Source organism: Dipteris shenzhenensis, chromosome 28 (assembly GCF_047967505.1).
Source record: "Dipteris shenzhenensis isolate YYH24624 ecotype China chromosome 28, Dip_SZ_1.0, whole genome shotgun sequence".
Taxonomy (NCBI): domain Eukaryota; kingdom Viridiplantae; phylum Streptophyta; class Polypodiopsida; order Gleicheniales; family Dipteridaceae; genus Dipteris; species Dipteris shenzhenensis.
Genome location: NC_141623.1, coordinates 46,284,317 through 46,300,189, shown reverse-complemented (window position 1 = coordinate 46,300,189; position 15,873 = coordinate 46,284,317). Strand labels below are relative to the sequence as shown.

The 15,873-nt window shown below is 41.5% G+C and overlaps 1 pseudogene across 2 annotated transcripts; it reads left to right on the top strand.

Moving 5' to 3' along the window:
- Window positions 1-901: 901 nt before the first annotated feature.
- LOC147883620 (putative pentatricopeptide repeat-containing protein At3g13770, mitochondrial pseudogene) lies at window positions 902-4,147 on the top strand (annotated as a pseudogene). Of its 2 annotated transcripts, none has more exons than XR_015543822.1 (2): window positions 902-1,424; window positions 1,583-4,147. The product of XR_015543822.1 is annotated as a putative pentatricopeptide repeat-containing protein At3g13770, mitochondrial pseudogene, transcript variant X1 (transcript). The 2 variants fall into 2 exon arrangements; XR_015543823.1 differs by having other exon boundaries at window positions 1,567-4,147.
- Window positions 4,148-15,873: the final 11,726 nt, after the last annotated feature.

Genomic DNA, 15,873 nt, shown 5'->3' with positions numbered 1-15,873 from the left:
CTCTATCAAAAGATCGTAGTTTGGATCAATCCATAGCCCCACTCAATCCTCCTTTATACAGCCTAAAAGATTGAAGGCTACATCCTCCACTCTAAATTATGCAAGCATAAGTATGTAAGCATAGCATGTGGGTTCAACGGAAGGGGCTTTTTAATTTTGTTTTTTCACTTTTCTTTACATACATAAGAGTAGCTCCGAATTGAATCTCGAGTCCAAACTGAGGTATAAAGCCAACTAGAAAAATTAAAAGGATGGGGAGTATACATTTAAACTTCACACGTATGCATTCCATTACCTTGAAAAGGATGTGGGACTAAATTATCACTTGACAACTCACACATCTGACAAAGACATCATTACTCACACTGTGACATCTACCCACACATCGGCCCTATAACATTTGCTCGCATAGTCAGTCCCTCCTCTCGCCATGTGGCGACTACCATAGGCTGGCCAGACTCCAAAACAATGGCCAGTTTGGTCCAATCGCATGTGGCACGATGCTCACAGTGAACCAAGTGTTGCCACGTGGCACTGCACGACATTGATTAACAACATGGCACAAGGTTCGTTACACATGGCACGTTGCCACGAGGCCCAACAAGGCTCGATGCAAGCTACTCGTAGAAAAAATTACCGAAATGACTGCACCGTCATGACGACTTTCACTACGCTGAGCCGATGCCCGGTATGGGTATGGCAGCTCTAGATCGAGCACCTGTCGGTTTATGGAGTTTTAGCATGGTGAGCTAGAGGCGTGGGGGTCGAAGGCAAGTCCCGCATGCCTGCTCTTTAAGTTTCCGCTAAGTAGAGAGAGTTCACACTTGAGGTGGCACCGAATAAATAAGGTGGGGGGAAAGAGTTCTCCATGAGATGCTTGGTGCCTCACAGCAAAGCCGGCTCTCTAAACAAATCAAAAAACCCTCCTCCCCGCGGCCAGTGAAGGTTGGAAAAGTGCCTTTGTTGCAGTTTCCCGGTCGAGAAGCTGCCGGCAAATGCGATTCGCGGACTATCGCGAGCGGCATTTCCGGGCGGCTTCCTAGTGCCTTGAATCTGCGTCTTTCTTCTTCTTTTAGCACCATCTCAGTCGAATGAGCTTGGTGCATCTTCCCAGACCTGCATGCAGTAAAGCCCACGAAGTCTCATATAACTTCTTTCTGCATGTGTGGTTCTCGAAAGTGGAGACAATGAACATGTACACTGGAGATCCTTATCGTATTTCTGACGTAGCCGCAACGAAACTATGCAGCCCTACCGTCGCTTTGATGTGGCAGTGGGTTTTTTTGGTGGGAGATTCACGATCCGATCACCTGCCGCGGATTGGCGCAGTTTATCAAGCCCAAACTCTCCCGTGGTTTCCCCCGAGACTCCATGGGAAAGGCATGGGGGCAGTGGAGCAGTGCTGGAGGAATGTTCGCTTTCAGGTACTCAAGGAGGGATTACTAACGAAAGGATTTCCTCCAATGTATTCTGCACCGGTTGAAATTGATAAACATTCGGTAATTTGATTATAACTCCTATGTTAGTGGGTTCTTTTTCTCTAAAGTTTTCATCTAGCGCCCTTAGTTCTTATGCTTCGCAGGTAGCTCAAGACCTCCAGATTTCAAGCAGAAGATTACTAAGAAGGTTCATGGATAGATTGCAATCCAGGCTGGGTTAAGAAATGCTCGAGAAAATGGAGTCCAGCCTGCACAAGGCCAAAAGATCCGCTCGTCAGGCCTGGTTAAACTCTGAGGATTTGGGTTTGGTGGAGGAACGTGGCAAGGTCGGCTTTACGTCTGGAGTAGAGGTGAATGGAGCTAGAGCACAAGGATTGCGAGAGAAGAGTGGCTGGGAGACGCTGAGCTTAGAGGAGGCAATCGTTTCTTTGGAACGGATGCCCCAGCTTCCCTCGGTTGAGAACCTTACATTCATCTTGCATAAGTGCATAAAAATGAAAAATTTAGCCTATGCCAAGCTGTTGCATGCCCACCTGTGCAAAAGTGGGCTGGAAGATCATAGGTCTCTTGAGAACTACCTTGTCCCAATGTTGGTGCAGGTTGGAAGCATGCACGATGCTCAGCAAGTTTTTAACAGGTTGGTTGTTCGGAATGTGTATACTTGGACTTCTCTCATCATGGGTTATATTGAAAGTGGGGAATCACACCATGCCCTCAACCTGTACCGGAGAATGCAGGAGGATTCTGTACATCCTAGCAAGCATACATTTGTGGCCTTACTGAAGGCTTGTTCTAGGTTGAAGGATGCAGAAAGAGGCCAAGAAATACATGCTGAAATTGCTAAAAAGGGGTTAGAAAGAGATCTTTTTATTGGCAGCACCTTGGTTGATATGTATGCCAAATGTGGCTTGCTTGCAGAAGCACGGGAAGCATTTGACAAGCTGCAAGCTCGAGATGTTGTCTCATGGACTGCACTAATCGCAGGGTACGCTGAACATGGTGTCGGTGAGGAAGCGCTGAACTGTTTTCAACAGATGCAACTGGAGAGAGTCTCTCCCAATGCTGTCACATTTGTCTGCAGCTTGAAAGCTTGTAGCAGCATAGGAGCCATAGGCAAGGGCCGAGAAATACACATTGAGATTGCCAGGTTGAGGTTGGAAAGAGACCTTTTTGTTGGAAACACTTTGGTAGATATGTATGCTAAATGTGGCTCACTTGCAGAAGCACGGGAAGTGTTTGACAAGTTTCCAGATAGAGATGAGGTCTCTTGGAATGCATTAATTGCGGGATATGCCGAGCAGGGTCTCTGTGAAGAAGCACTGAACTGCTTCTTGCAGATGCAACTGGAGGGTGCCTTTCCAGATGCTTTCACATTTGTTTGCAGCTTGAAAGCTTGTGGCAGCATAGGGGCCATAGATAAGAGCCGAGAAATACACACTCAGATTGCCAGAAAGGGATTGGAAAGAAATCTTTTTGTTGGCAATACCTTGGTAGATATGTATGCCAAATGTGGCTCACTTGCAGAAGCATGGGAATCGTTTGACAAGCTTCCAGTCCGAGGTGAGGTGTCATGGAATGCACTAATCGCAGGATATGCCCAGCTAGGAGAAAGTGTGATTGTTTTCCATATGCTCGAGAATATGAGAGGAGATGGCATAAAGCCAGGTGGTGTCACATTCCTTATTGTCCTTTCTGTATGCAGCCACACAGGGTTAGTGGACAAAGGCCAGAAATACTTTGACGCCATGAGTAAAGATTATGGGATTACTCCAACTATTGAGCATTACACTTGCATGGTTGATCTCCTTGGCCGTGCAGGCCAATTAGATGAAGCAGTAGCAATGGTGAAGAAGATGCCGTTCCATCCTACTCTTGTGGTATGGCGTACCATGTTGGGTGCTTGTCGAAAGTGGGGTAACGTGGAGCTTGGAAGACAGGTCTTTGAACAGGCAGTGAAATTGGATGAAAAGGATGGTGCAGCTTATATCTTGATGTGTAACATCTATGCTGATGCACACATGCAGGATGACGAGAAGAAGGTCAAGGCAATGAGAGTGAAAGAGCAAGCATGGAAGCAGCCAACAGCAGAGAGTTGGTGGACTGACAGCAGCGGAACAGTACATTCATTTTTGGTCGGGGATATAAGGCATCCCCAAAGGCAAAATATTTTTGCAAAGCTAGAATATCTTTCCCTTAAAATGGTAGAGGAAGGGTTTGTCCCAGATCATTTGCATTGGTTGTCACAGGGCGCATCCGGTGACACAAAAAAAGATGGGCTATGTGGGCACGGTGAGAAGCTGGCTGTCGCTTGTGCTCTAATCAATACACCAAAGGGCAGACCAATACCAAAGGGCAGACCAATACGTGTTTTCAAAAATCTCCAGGTTTGTAGAGATTGTCATGCTACCACTGCACTGATATCAAAGATAGAGCAACGAACTATTCTTGTTAGAGATGCATACCGCTTTCATGTCTTCAAGGAAGGAAAGTGTTCTTGTGGGGACTATTGGTGAGGCTAACGCATCTACACTACCCCTATGCCATGTTCCTGCTAGAATCAGTGAACAGGTGTGTTGAAATTGAGCCGGATCTGAATTTGTGCTAAAGTGAGTTGCCTTCACAAGATGGTGAATGTGTTGCCAATAGCAAGCTGGTGTAATTTCTGATCTGCACTAGAAATCAACTCTGAGAGGACCTCATTTTTTTAAAATTTTAGCACATTATAAAGTGACTTTTGGTGATTCAGTACAGATTTCTCCCACGACTTTCATTTCTTTCTGGATTGTCGCACGTTACGAAATTTTGCATCATGAATTCATTCTATGCTTCCAACCATGCAAACCAAAAATAAAATTGCTTAAAATTAGCCATTACAATCCTGGCATGTTTAATGATGACAGGCCTTTCGAGAGCTAAAGTGGGAAGTTGTGATTTGCTTTTCTGTTTTCCCAGTAATTAGATTCAATGGAAAGATTTGAAGGAATGGATTTATTATTTTATGGTATGCAATTGGAAATGAAAATAAATATTACTTTTAGTGCTAGATTTTTCTATTTTGAATCTTTTTTCAGAATGTGTTATTTTATGATGTGGAAGAAATTATTTGAATGAATGAAAGTATTTGTTTATCATATGCAATTTCAAATGAGAAGGGAATTCAATTGTTTTGTGCTTCACTTTTCCATTTTTCATTTCTTTCGTTTCCCATTACATATTTCCAATTACCTATCATGATATCGGCAATTGATATCATAATATGTAATTGGAGACGAAAGAAAAGACATGAATGAATGAATAATTAGGAAAATAATGATTCAAAGAAAAAGTCTCTATTCCATTGTACCTTTAGGGGCTCAAGAGAAGTTAATGATAAGAGAAGCATAATCAAAAGAAATTGGCTAGCTTTAAGTTAAATCTACAGAGGAAATTTTAAATGGTGCCTTCAATTTGATATGGATATTGCCAAGCTTCATTCATCCCCTATTTCTCCAAAATATGAATTCTCACCCACTAGCAATAGTCACTCACCATTCCCTAGTTTGTTAGGGGGGATTGCTTCTCTTCTCAACATTTCCTCATCTCCAATAGGAGAGGCCTCATGTAGTTCTTCAAAGGGGAAAGGAAAGCTAGGATGGGCGGTGGTCAATACATGCCCCCTCATGAGGAATACAATCAACATACATGCATCCAAGACATCCAAGACATAGAGCATCAAGAAATTGAAGTCACACTCACTAAGATATGAAAAGAGAACAAATTGTACACCATCCTCAAACATGTATAATCCAATGGCAACCAGTCACAAGAACTTCCTTCAAGGCATTGATTATTCACTACTACAAGTACCATACAATGATCATATCATAGACCTTGGAGACTTTAATATAAGCATGATGAAAAAAAGAATAATCGATTAATATATTTCGGATAAAATTTTAAAAAAAAGACCAGTTCGTATATCATATATGAATTCTAGATAAAATTCATATATTCATGATGAATCGTTCATATATTCTAGATTAAATGCAAGAAATAAAACTCACACTGTAGTTACAAGAAATAACAACAATCTACAATCCACAACTCAAGCATGTTTGGCACAATTATAACCTTACATAAAATAAGCAATCCCAATCAACATTTTCATACAAGATATAGCATTGTATAGCTTACAAATACAATCACAATACACACATAGCTTACATACTAGACACATTATTCTATAGCTACATCTGCATTAACAATACACACATATCTTCACCCATGATAGTGGCATTACGACCTTTTTTTATTTGCATCACTATTTGCTTCAATGTCCTTTTGGTCTTTGTTGCTAGGCTGGCCATACTCATGGAATTTGCAAGCTCTTTGAGTGATTGGTCCTTCAACTCTATGCATAATCACTTCCCTTATACTAGGTTCTACTTGCTTTGAGTCACCAAATCTTTATAAGTAGTTGACATATCATCAAACTACAGACTCCACTCCTCTAAAACATTGCAATTGGCTTCTAAACCCATGCCCATCTCGGCGGCAAGGTGATGGACTTCATAGATCTTTTAGATACTTGTTTCATTACCATTATCATTTTGCTTGTTCCATTTATTACATTGCCTTGCTATAGTGGTACTTATCATTCAAGCTATTGGGCCAAATTTCTTTGCTTACTGTGTAGTCTCGACAGTGATTCACGTGTCATGGGGATGTTGAAGAGATGCCGTGGAGCCTCCACTCCAAGCTACTTCTACCTGTGAAGCTACTTTTGATTCCGTGAAGTTCTGAAGCTGTAGTGAAGCTCTGTCTACTCCAATGTCCTCTTTCCGTCATTTCTTGTGTGAGTGGAAACTCAACATCTGGGCCTCCATTTGCAGAGCTGTCTATCCCGTTGGATCAAGGGCAATGGGCATCCCCAATTCGGTGATTTTGGATGCACCTTGTACTGCATCATTGGTATGTCACCTTGCATGTAAAATCGAAATTGTAATGGATTTGCATGTCCAACTAGCATTTCTTGCCCATCACATAGGTAGCCATCTACATAATCCTTGAAGTTAGGAACCCGTGTAAGAACAAATGGTGCCGGTGAAGATGATGTACATTTTTTGAATGTATCCATCAGATGCGGGAAAGTGAATGTTTGTCCCACCCGCAAGCTCTCAGAAAACCTGCTGAACATTGCATCAATGTCCTCATGTGTGTGCCCTACCATCAAGAAGCCCAATTGAACTGTCTTGAAAATGCCCCTTGCTACAAGAAGAGAAAGGTATGTAAACAAGTATCTATTTTTGTTCTCAGACCCACAATTATCTAGTTGGAGTAGCAAGTTCTCTGGCAACTTTTGGAATGGTGGCTCAATAGCAACACTCCCCTCTAAAGAGGGTGGGTTTTCTCTTGTATTTGACGGAAAAATATTCACACATGTGTCTGTAGCCCTTGCAATGGAAGTTGGCATGGCCTCCGTGATAGACTTCCCGCCACTTTTCGATACAGTTTCTAGATTTGCATTTGTGATCGTGACATCTACATTTTCAGACAAGCTAGCTCCACTTGTGGAAACATGTGCACCTTTAGAACTGTAATGGGAGTCCAAAGCATTTCTTGAACATAGAGCATTCAAAAGGCGAGCATTGCTTCTAGGAATCCCATTGGTAGCAAGGTCTCCAAGGTCATGCATATCCATCCTCTCGAGGTTGCGCAAACAAATTGAGAGCGATCCAATCGTCAGGTTGGGATCAGATGGCCACAAACCATTGAGGGTGAAGTGTCCATAATGACCGTTTCCATGCCCATGGGTAATCATTCCAATGAGCGAAACCTGTAATTGTTGCCATGCAGAATCGGTGTCCTTGGACCTCACCTGAAGTCTTGGAATTGCCGTCTTTTTTTGGTCCATCTTATCATGGATTATGCATACATACTTTTTTGGATCCATCTCGGAGTACCTACGCCATGCATAGTATAAGTTCCTACAACTTTGTTGCTTTATCATATGCATCTTTCTCTCTTCCATCAGCGAATTGCGCTCATCTTGACTTTTTGTGGCTGCCGATTGAGCCTTGATCCGGCTGCATAAGCTACATTTAGAGAATTCACTCGTCTTAGCAAGGGCTACATTTTTTAAGTCTGATTTCCAAATCCTGCCAAATGTGGATGTGGATAGGCTCTGATAACCACGTTGATTAAGTGAAGTGTTGACCTCACGTAGGACTTCTATCTTCTTATACACTTCAGGTATCACTTGCTGTGTCTCTCTAGAACCATCCTGCATGGTTCTACTCTTGTGAGGCATATGCTCTGTGCTATTATCCACAAAGTGTTGAATGAGAGCCCTTCCCATACCTATGTGCTCCCTGCTCCTCCTCACAATCCCTGAATTGCCATGCACATATCGCTGCACACCACTCTCAAATTGCTCCCTGTATCGATAAAATGATGTCCTTGGAATTCCATGCATCTCATACCATGCTCTACAACAGACATCCCGACCGTTTATCCTGAAGTTGTAGCATATCCTCCCTGTGTAGTCATGATGCCAAGCCGTTGACAACACATCGTATATAAAGTTTGTACAAGACTCCAAGGAGCTGCCCCAAAAGTTCTTCCTTAGATTCATTAAGAGATCTCGCTCTGCATGTTGGCAACACCTACTCCCACAATAATCGATGGAAGAAACCTGCTGCACCGAATCTAGTGACATTTTGTACATTGCTGTTGGAGGCTCTCTTTGTTTAGGCACCCTGTTAATGAAAGTGTACCTTCTTTTCTTTGATGTTGGATCGTCCCTTTTCAACATTTGATCATTGACCAACTCATTTATACCAGCAACGTGGTCCATGGGCACATATTGTTGCAATGGGCTTCCATCAAGTAAGGTAATCTGCTTGATGGGCCACTTTACTAGGCTGAGAGAGCCGACATCTTGCATAGAAGACCGTGAGTCACTTCCTCTAATTTGTTCTTTCTTTTCAATACCCACACCAATGCAATTGTTACCCAATAGGTCAAAGTTTATAGAGTCTCCCGGGAAAACATATAAGATCACACCTTCCCCCACGGTCTTTGTTTTGCTCTCATCCCATAAGACAACCTTTTTCTCTTTCCAAGATTCACGAATGAAATTGTCAGTTTCCAATGAAGAAACTTGCATTGCCTCAACATAAGGTCGCTCAGGCTCACTTGGTGCAGCTTCTTCAGTTACCGCATCATCTAAAGAATCACCAACATGTTTTAGAGAGCCCTTAGGCCACTTGACAACGCTCCAAATTGCCTCACCAACAAGCACTGCATCCATAGTGGGAAATGGCAAGAGCATTTCACTATTGATAGACTTCTCCACTATCACCGATACATTTTCTGTCCCAATCTTCATACCACTATGGTAGGCCTCCGGATCTATTGCACACACTCCACCAATTCCAACCACTTCATTCCCCACCATCATCATGACCTTGTCCCCGCTTCTGATAGCCATCCTCTGTCATTACGATTACGGAGAATGAATTATGAACAAATTACAACCAAAGAATTTCATAAGACCATCAAACATGTCCTTCTAGATGCGAAGAATGGCATTGGTGCAAATCTCTATAAAGCATGAATGAGTCTATACAAAATTTTCATGAAAGCATGAATTATTTCCCTAAAAATTTTAGCAATTTGATAACACTTTTTCTAAATCATGAATTATTTTCACCATCGTCATGACCTGATTCATGCATCTGATAGTAGCCATCCCCTCTCATTACGATGACAGGAAATTGATTATGAACAAACTACAACCAAAGAATTTCATAAGACCAACAAAGTTGTCCTTGTAGCGGGGGGAGAATGGCACCAGTGCGATTCTCCATGTGAATTTGGCAATGGGAGAATGGCACTGGAGAATAGGAAAATAGAGAATGGCACTAGTGCCATTCTCCCAATGGAATGTCCTAACATTTTGGCTTTGTAATAGGAAAATGGAGAATGGCACTAGGAATAGGAAAATGGAGCATTGGAAAATGGAGAATGGCACTAGTGCCATTCTCCCAATGGAATGTCCCAATGGAATGTCCTAATTTTTTGGCTTTGTAATAGGAAAATGGAGACTGGCACTAGTGCCATTCTCCCATTGGAAAATGGAGAATGGCACTAGTGCCATTCTCCCAATGGAATGTCCTAATTCAAAATTTTGGCTTCACAGAAGGTAGAAGGGCACCAATGCCATTCCACCATTGGAATTATTGGAATGTCAATCTATAGGTTTAGTGCCATTCTCCCAATGGAATGTCCTAACATTTTGGCTTTGTAATAGGAAAATGGAGAATGGCACTAGGAATAGGAAAATGGAGAATGGCACTAGTGCCATTCTCCCATTGGAAAATGGAGAATGGCACTAGTGCCATTCTCCCAATGGAATGTCCCAAAGGAATGTCCTAATTTTCTAGCTTTGTAAAAGGAAAATGAGAGGAAAATGGAGACTGGCACTAGTGCCATTCTCCCATTGGAAAATGGAGAATGGCACTAGTGCCATTCTCCCAATGGAATGTCCTAATTCAAAATTTTGGCTTCACAGAAGGTAGAAGGGCACCAATGCCATTCCACCATTGGAATTATTGGAATGTCAATCTATAGGTTTAGTGCCATTCTCCATTGTAATATGAAAATGGAGAATGGCACTAGGAATATGAAAATGGAGAATGGCACTAGTGCCATTCTCCCAATGGAATGTCCCAATGGAATGTCCTAATTTTCTGGCTTTGTAATAGGAAAATGGAGACTGGCACTAGTGCCACTCTCCCATTGGAAAATGGAGAATGCCATTCTCCCAATGGAATGTCCTAATTCCAAATTTTGGCTTCACAAAAGGTAGAAGGGCACCAATGCCATTCCACCATTGGAATGTCAATCTATAGGTTTAGTGCCATTCTCCATTGTAATCGGAAAATGGAGAATGGCACTAGGAATAGGAAAATGGAGAATGGCACTAGTGCCATTCTCCCAATGGAATGTCCCAATGGAATCACCTAATTTTTTGGCTTTGTAATAGGAAAATGGAGAATGGCACTAGTGCCATTCTCCCATTGGAAAATGGAGAATGGCACTAGTGCCATTCTTCCAATGGGGAAGGGGGGGTGGGGGGGGAGGGGAGATTGGGCAATGGGCAATGGGGAACTATAATCTAGTCATTCTTGTCTTGTTGATGGGCACCATCTATCAATGAAACTCGTCCCAATAATTGATTTGCAATTGAATTCACTCTTTGATGAAATATACATCAATTTCATTGATATATTTGATTATATTTAAATATGATAATATATATATTCTTTATGTTTTTTGTGTGTTTACTATATTTATATTTTATTAATTATGTATTCTCCATTTTTAATGTTGAGTATTCCTAACTTTTAGTTATGAAGTTAATATAGGAGTAGATGAAAAATAATTGATTTGTGTGTGAAATTTATGTTTGATAGGATTTGTGTGTGGAATTCCCATCTATGAGAGAGAGAGAGAGAGGCAGAGGTTCGTGAATTTGCACAAAGTCTACGACTTCTACATCACTATGAGTATGTCTAGACAACATTGACTATATTTTTATGTGTTGCTCTTGAAGCTTGCATTCTAAACTCCAATGAGAACTTATTTCTTGGATCTCGCACCTCCCAATGCAAGAGTACCTCCCCACATCTGCAGTAAAGACACAAATGGAGGTTGTGTTCTAGCGTCTCAATCTCGGAACATGAAGTTGCAATATTGTTATGTTTCTTGATTTTGATGGCGATTGGGAGATTCTTTTCTCATTAACGAGAATTGTTTTAGCCACAGAGTGCTTGATTGGACCCTCCTAATCTCCATAAGGCATACCAATTTGACTTAGACATGAGAACAAAGTCTACTAGAGGCTAAATCCCATTAAGCCAAGTAGTGGTACGTATGGTATGATCTCCTCACATTGGTATAGGAAGATGCTTCATCCTAGTACAAATGGAATATCTCTCTTTATTCTACTTCCCATTGCTCATTCGGGGTCTGGTAGAGTAAGTAAGAATGTCATCTGAACTAAAAGCAACCATTTGCTAAGAACCTCTCTCTCTCTCTCTCTCTCTCTCTCTCTCTCTCTCCCCCTCTCTGCATGCGTGTGTGAGCATGTGCATGCCCGCATGTGCATGTGTGTGTTCCACGCACATGCACATAGGTGTGTGTGTGTGCTTGGGTGTGTATATATGTTTACATGTGTGCATCCATGCATGTCCGTGTCGATGGTGTGTGTGTGTATGTTTCCATTCTCTAAATTAACATAATTCGTAAAGAATTTATATGTAAGGTTTTCGTTCCCTATAATATCTTGCAGAATGGGATGGCATTGACCAAAAATAGATTTTTGGTTGGCACAATCAAATGTTGATACTCTCCATCTTCGTCTACTTTTTTAGTAGATAGGTTACATACAATTTATTAACACTTTCTTCTAACTAAGCATTCATTAAAGCCATAATTAATTTTCTTATGCTCTTAAAAAGACTGTAGTTCTTGTAAAGCCTATTACAAGAGGCTTCTAGAGCCTTGTGTGGTTCTTGTAAAGCCTATTACAAGAGGCTTCTAGAGCCTTGTGTGGTTTATTAAACGTTTTTTTAAACTAAATGCAAAAGGTTAAACTAACGAAGGTAAAAAATTAAAAAACCCTAGTACCTTCATCTCGTTGCCCTAGGTTGATTGCCTCGCATGCTGTGCAGCTTTCGAGCCCATCGTTATCTCGTTTGTACTTTCGCACGACTTTCCTCCCTTCGCTTTTCTGAATTCCTAACTTTAGCTTTGTCTTTTGCCTTTTCTGCTGGCCGCTCGACTCGCCCTCGCTTTTCTTCTTGCTGCTCGCTGCTCGACTCGCCCTCTCTTTTCTTTCATCTCTAGCTTCGTCCGCTCGACTCGCCCTCTCTTTTCTTCTTGCCTTCGTCCGCTCGCCTCTACCTTTAGAAGATAATCTTATCGCTAATCTACTAAAACCCACTCTCATCTCATCTACTCAAAATCCTATCGCTCATCACTCGCCATCTATCATCGTTCTACTCAAACTCCTATCGCTCCTATGCTCGCTGCTCGATTCGCTACCTATCGTTCACCTACTCACTCCTTAGCAAGCCTCTCTACTCTTTGCTTTTCCAAAGATTGAAGGGATTCTCTTCCAACGAAGCAAGGCTCGCTGTTATTCACTCTCTTTGCTTTTTGAAGGATTTCGCACTTCCAAAAATCTCTAAAGGATTCGCTTTTCCAAAGAATGGAAGCATGAAGGATTCGCTTTTCCAAAGAATGAAGGGATTCGCACTTCCAAAGATCTAAACGTATGGTAAGCTTTCAAAACTTAAGCTTTCTGAGATGATTAACAAAAGCTTTCAAAACTTTAACTTTCATGAGCTTTCGTACATACGCTTTGCTTGAATTTAACTATGGAAAGCTTAATAAAATATAGGAATTGGCTATGGCGAATTCAAAGCAAAAAATCCATGAATTAGAGAGGAAGCTACCGAACTGATTGAGCGTCAGTTGTGTTGTTTGCTTCCAGCTCCATCAACTTTGCAGCTCCGGTGGAGTTCAGCCTTCTTGCCTCAAGAATCTCCGTGCGAGCTGTGGTGAGTAAAACTCTCAGACTCTGAGACTCCTCTCCAATCCGCTTTGGAATGAATAGAAAGTGAATGAGGGAAAGGCATCAATTGAAATGAGAGAAAAGGTCTTGATTTGAAACTACTAAATAATTCAAATTTTGAAATATAGGTCTCATTGTGCCCTTTTGAATTTTGGATATATAGAGTGGCACTTATGCCATTCTCTCCAATATTAAATTTAAATTCAAATTCATATTGATAATTTTAATTTCAATTTGTATTTCAAATTGAAATTATTCTTTTGAAATTGTATTTCAAAACCTAAATTCTAGTTTTTAAATTTTGATTTCAAGTTAAACTTCAATCTCAATTTTGATTTTCATGATTGAATGGCAAATTTAGAGATTGAATTTCTAATTTTAAATGGAGAATGGCACCAGTGCCATTCTCCAAGACCTCATAAGAAGTCCGTGAGAGTGGCACCAATGCTCTTCCCGCCATTGTTCCCTTTTGAATTTGGATATATAGAGTGGCACATATGCCATTCTCTCCAATATTAAATTTAAATTCAAATTCAAATTATTCTGTTTGAAATTGTATTTCAAAACCGAAATTTATATTAGGACACTGCAATGGGAGAATGGCACTGGAGAATAGGAAAATGGAGAATGGCACTAGTGCCATTCTCCCAATGGAATGTCCTAAGTTTTTAGCTTTGTAATAGGAAAATGGAGACTCGCAATAGTGCCATTCTCCCATTGGAAAATGGAGAATGGCACCAGTGCCATTCTCCCAATGGAATGTCCTAATTCAAAATTTTGGCTTCACAAAGGTAGAAGGCACCAATGCCATTCTCCCATTGGAATTAGTGGAGTATCAATCTATAGGTTTAGTGCCATTCTCCATTGTAATAGGAAAATGGAGAATGGCACTAGTGCCATTCTCCCATTGGAAAATGGAGAATGGCACTAGTGCCATTCTCCCAATGGAATGTCCTAATTCCAAATTTTGGATTCACAATGGAATGTCCTAATTCAAAATTTGTACAAGTGCCATTCTCCCATTGGAAAATGGAGAATGGCACTAGTGCCATTCTCCCAATGGAATGTCCTAATTCAAAATTTTGGATTCACAATGGAATGTCCTAATTCAAAATTGGTACTAGTGCCATTCTCCCATGGAAAATGGAGAATGGCACTAGTGTCATTCTCCCAATGGAATGTTCTAATTCAAAATTTTGGATTCACAATGGAATACCCCTCCTAGAATAGTGGTGCCAATCTCTTATTAGGCCCTAAGAAATGTCATTGAGAAGCCTAAACTCACATGCACAAGGAATCCTAAACTCACATGTGCATTGGCACTACCACTAATGGAGAATGGCAGTGATGCCAATCTCATGCTGGCAACTACATAATGACAATGAGATCATCAAACTCACACTACAGCCAATAAATAATCCTACTAGAGCCAATAAATATAGTCGAATGTCAACCTACAGGTTTAGTTTGTCTAGATTACCACTAGTGGAGAATGGCAGTGATGCCAATCTCATGCTGGCAAATGCATAATGACACTGAGACCATCAAACTCACATGTGCAGAGATCATATGGAATTGTGCCAATCTCTGTGGAGAATGCCACCAGTAGAGAATGGTAGTGGTGCCAATCTCATACCATGACCTGAAAACATGCACAAGGAATCCTAAACTCACATGTGCATTAGCACTTTTGCCATTATCCTATTGCCAATCTCCGCTAGTGGTAATGTGCATTCTTCTATGTAATGATCACTCACTCCGCTATGCAGAGATCATATGGAATTGTGCCAATCTCTGTGGAGAATGCCACCAGTGGAGAATGGCAGTGGTGCCAATCTCATACCATGACCTGCAAACATGCACAAGGAATCCTATACTCACATGTGCATTGGCACTTTTGCCATTATCCTACTGCCATTCTCCGCTAGTGGTAATGTGCATCCTTCTATGTAGTGATCACTCTCTCCGCTGTGTAGAGATCATATGGATTTGTGCCAATCTCTGTGGAGAATGCCACCAGTGGAGAATGGCAGTGGTTCCAAGCTCATACCATGACCTAAAAACATGCACAAGGAATCTTAAACCCACATGTGCATTGGCACTTTTGCCATTACCCTACTGCCATTCTCCGCTAGTGGTAATGTGCATCCTTCAATGTAGTGGAATGTCAATCTATAGGTTCAGTTTGTCTAGATTACCACTAGCGGAGACTGGCAGTGATGCCAATCTCATGCTTGCAACTACACTATGACACCACTCTCCTATGATCACTGGAATACCCCTCCTAGAATAGTAGGGTAAACATTTGTACAAGTGGAGAATGGGAGTGGTGCCAGTCTCTTATTAGGCCCCAAGAAATGGCATTGAGAAGCCTAAATTCACATGTACAGAGATCACATGGAATTGTGTCAATCTATGTGGAGAATGCCACCAGTGGAGAATGGCAGTGGTGCCAATCTCACATGTGCATTGGCACTTTTGCCATTATCCTACTGCCATTCTCCGCTAGTGGTAATGTGCATTCTTCTATGTGGTGGTATGTCAATCTATAGGTTTAGTTTGTCTAGACAACCACTAGTGGAAAATGGCAGTGATGCCAAACTCATGGTGGCACCTACATAATGACACTGAGATCATCAGACTCACATGTGGGTTGGAATCGGGCACCACTCTCCTATGATGATTGGAATACCCCTCCTAGAATAGTAGGGTAAACATTTGTGCAAGTGGAGAATGGCAGTGGTGCCAATCTCCTATTAGGGCCTAAGGAATGGCATTGAGAAGCCTAAAATCACATGTGCATCCTTCTAT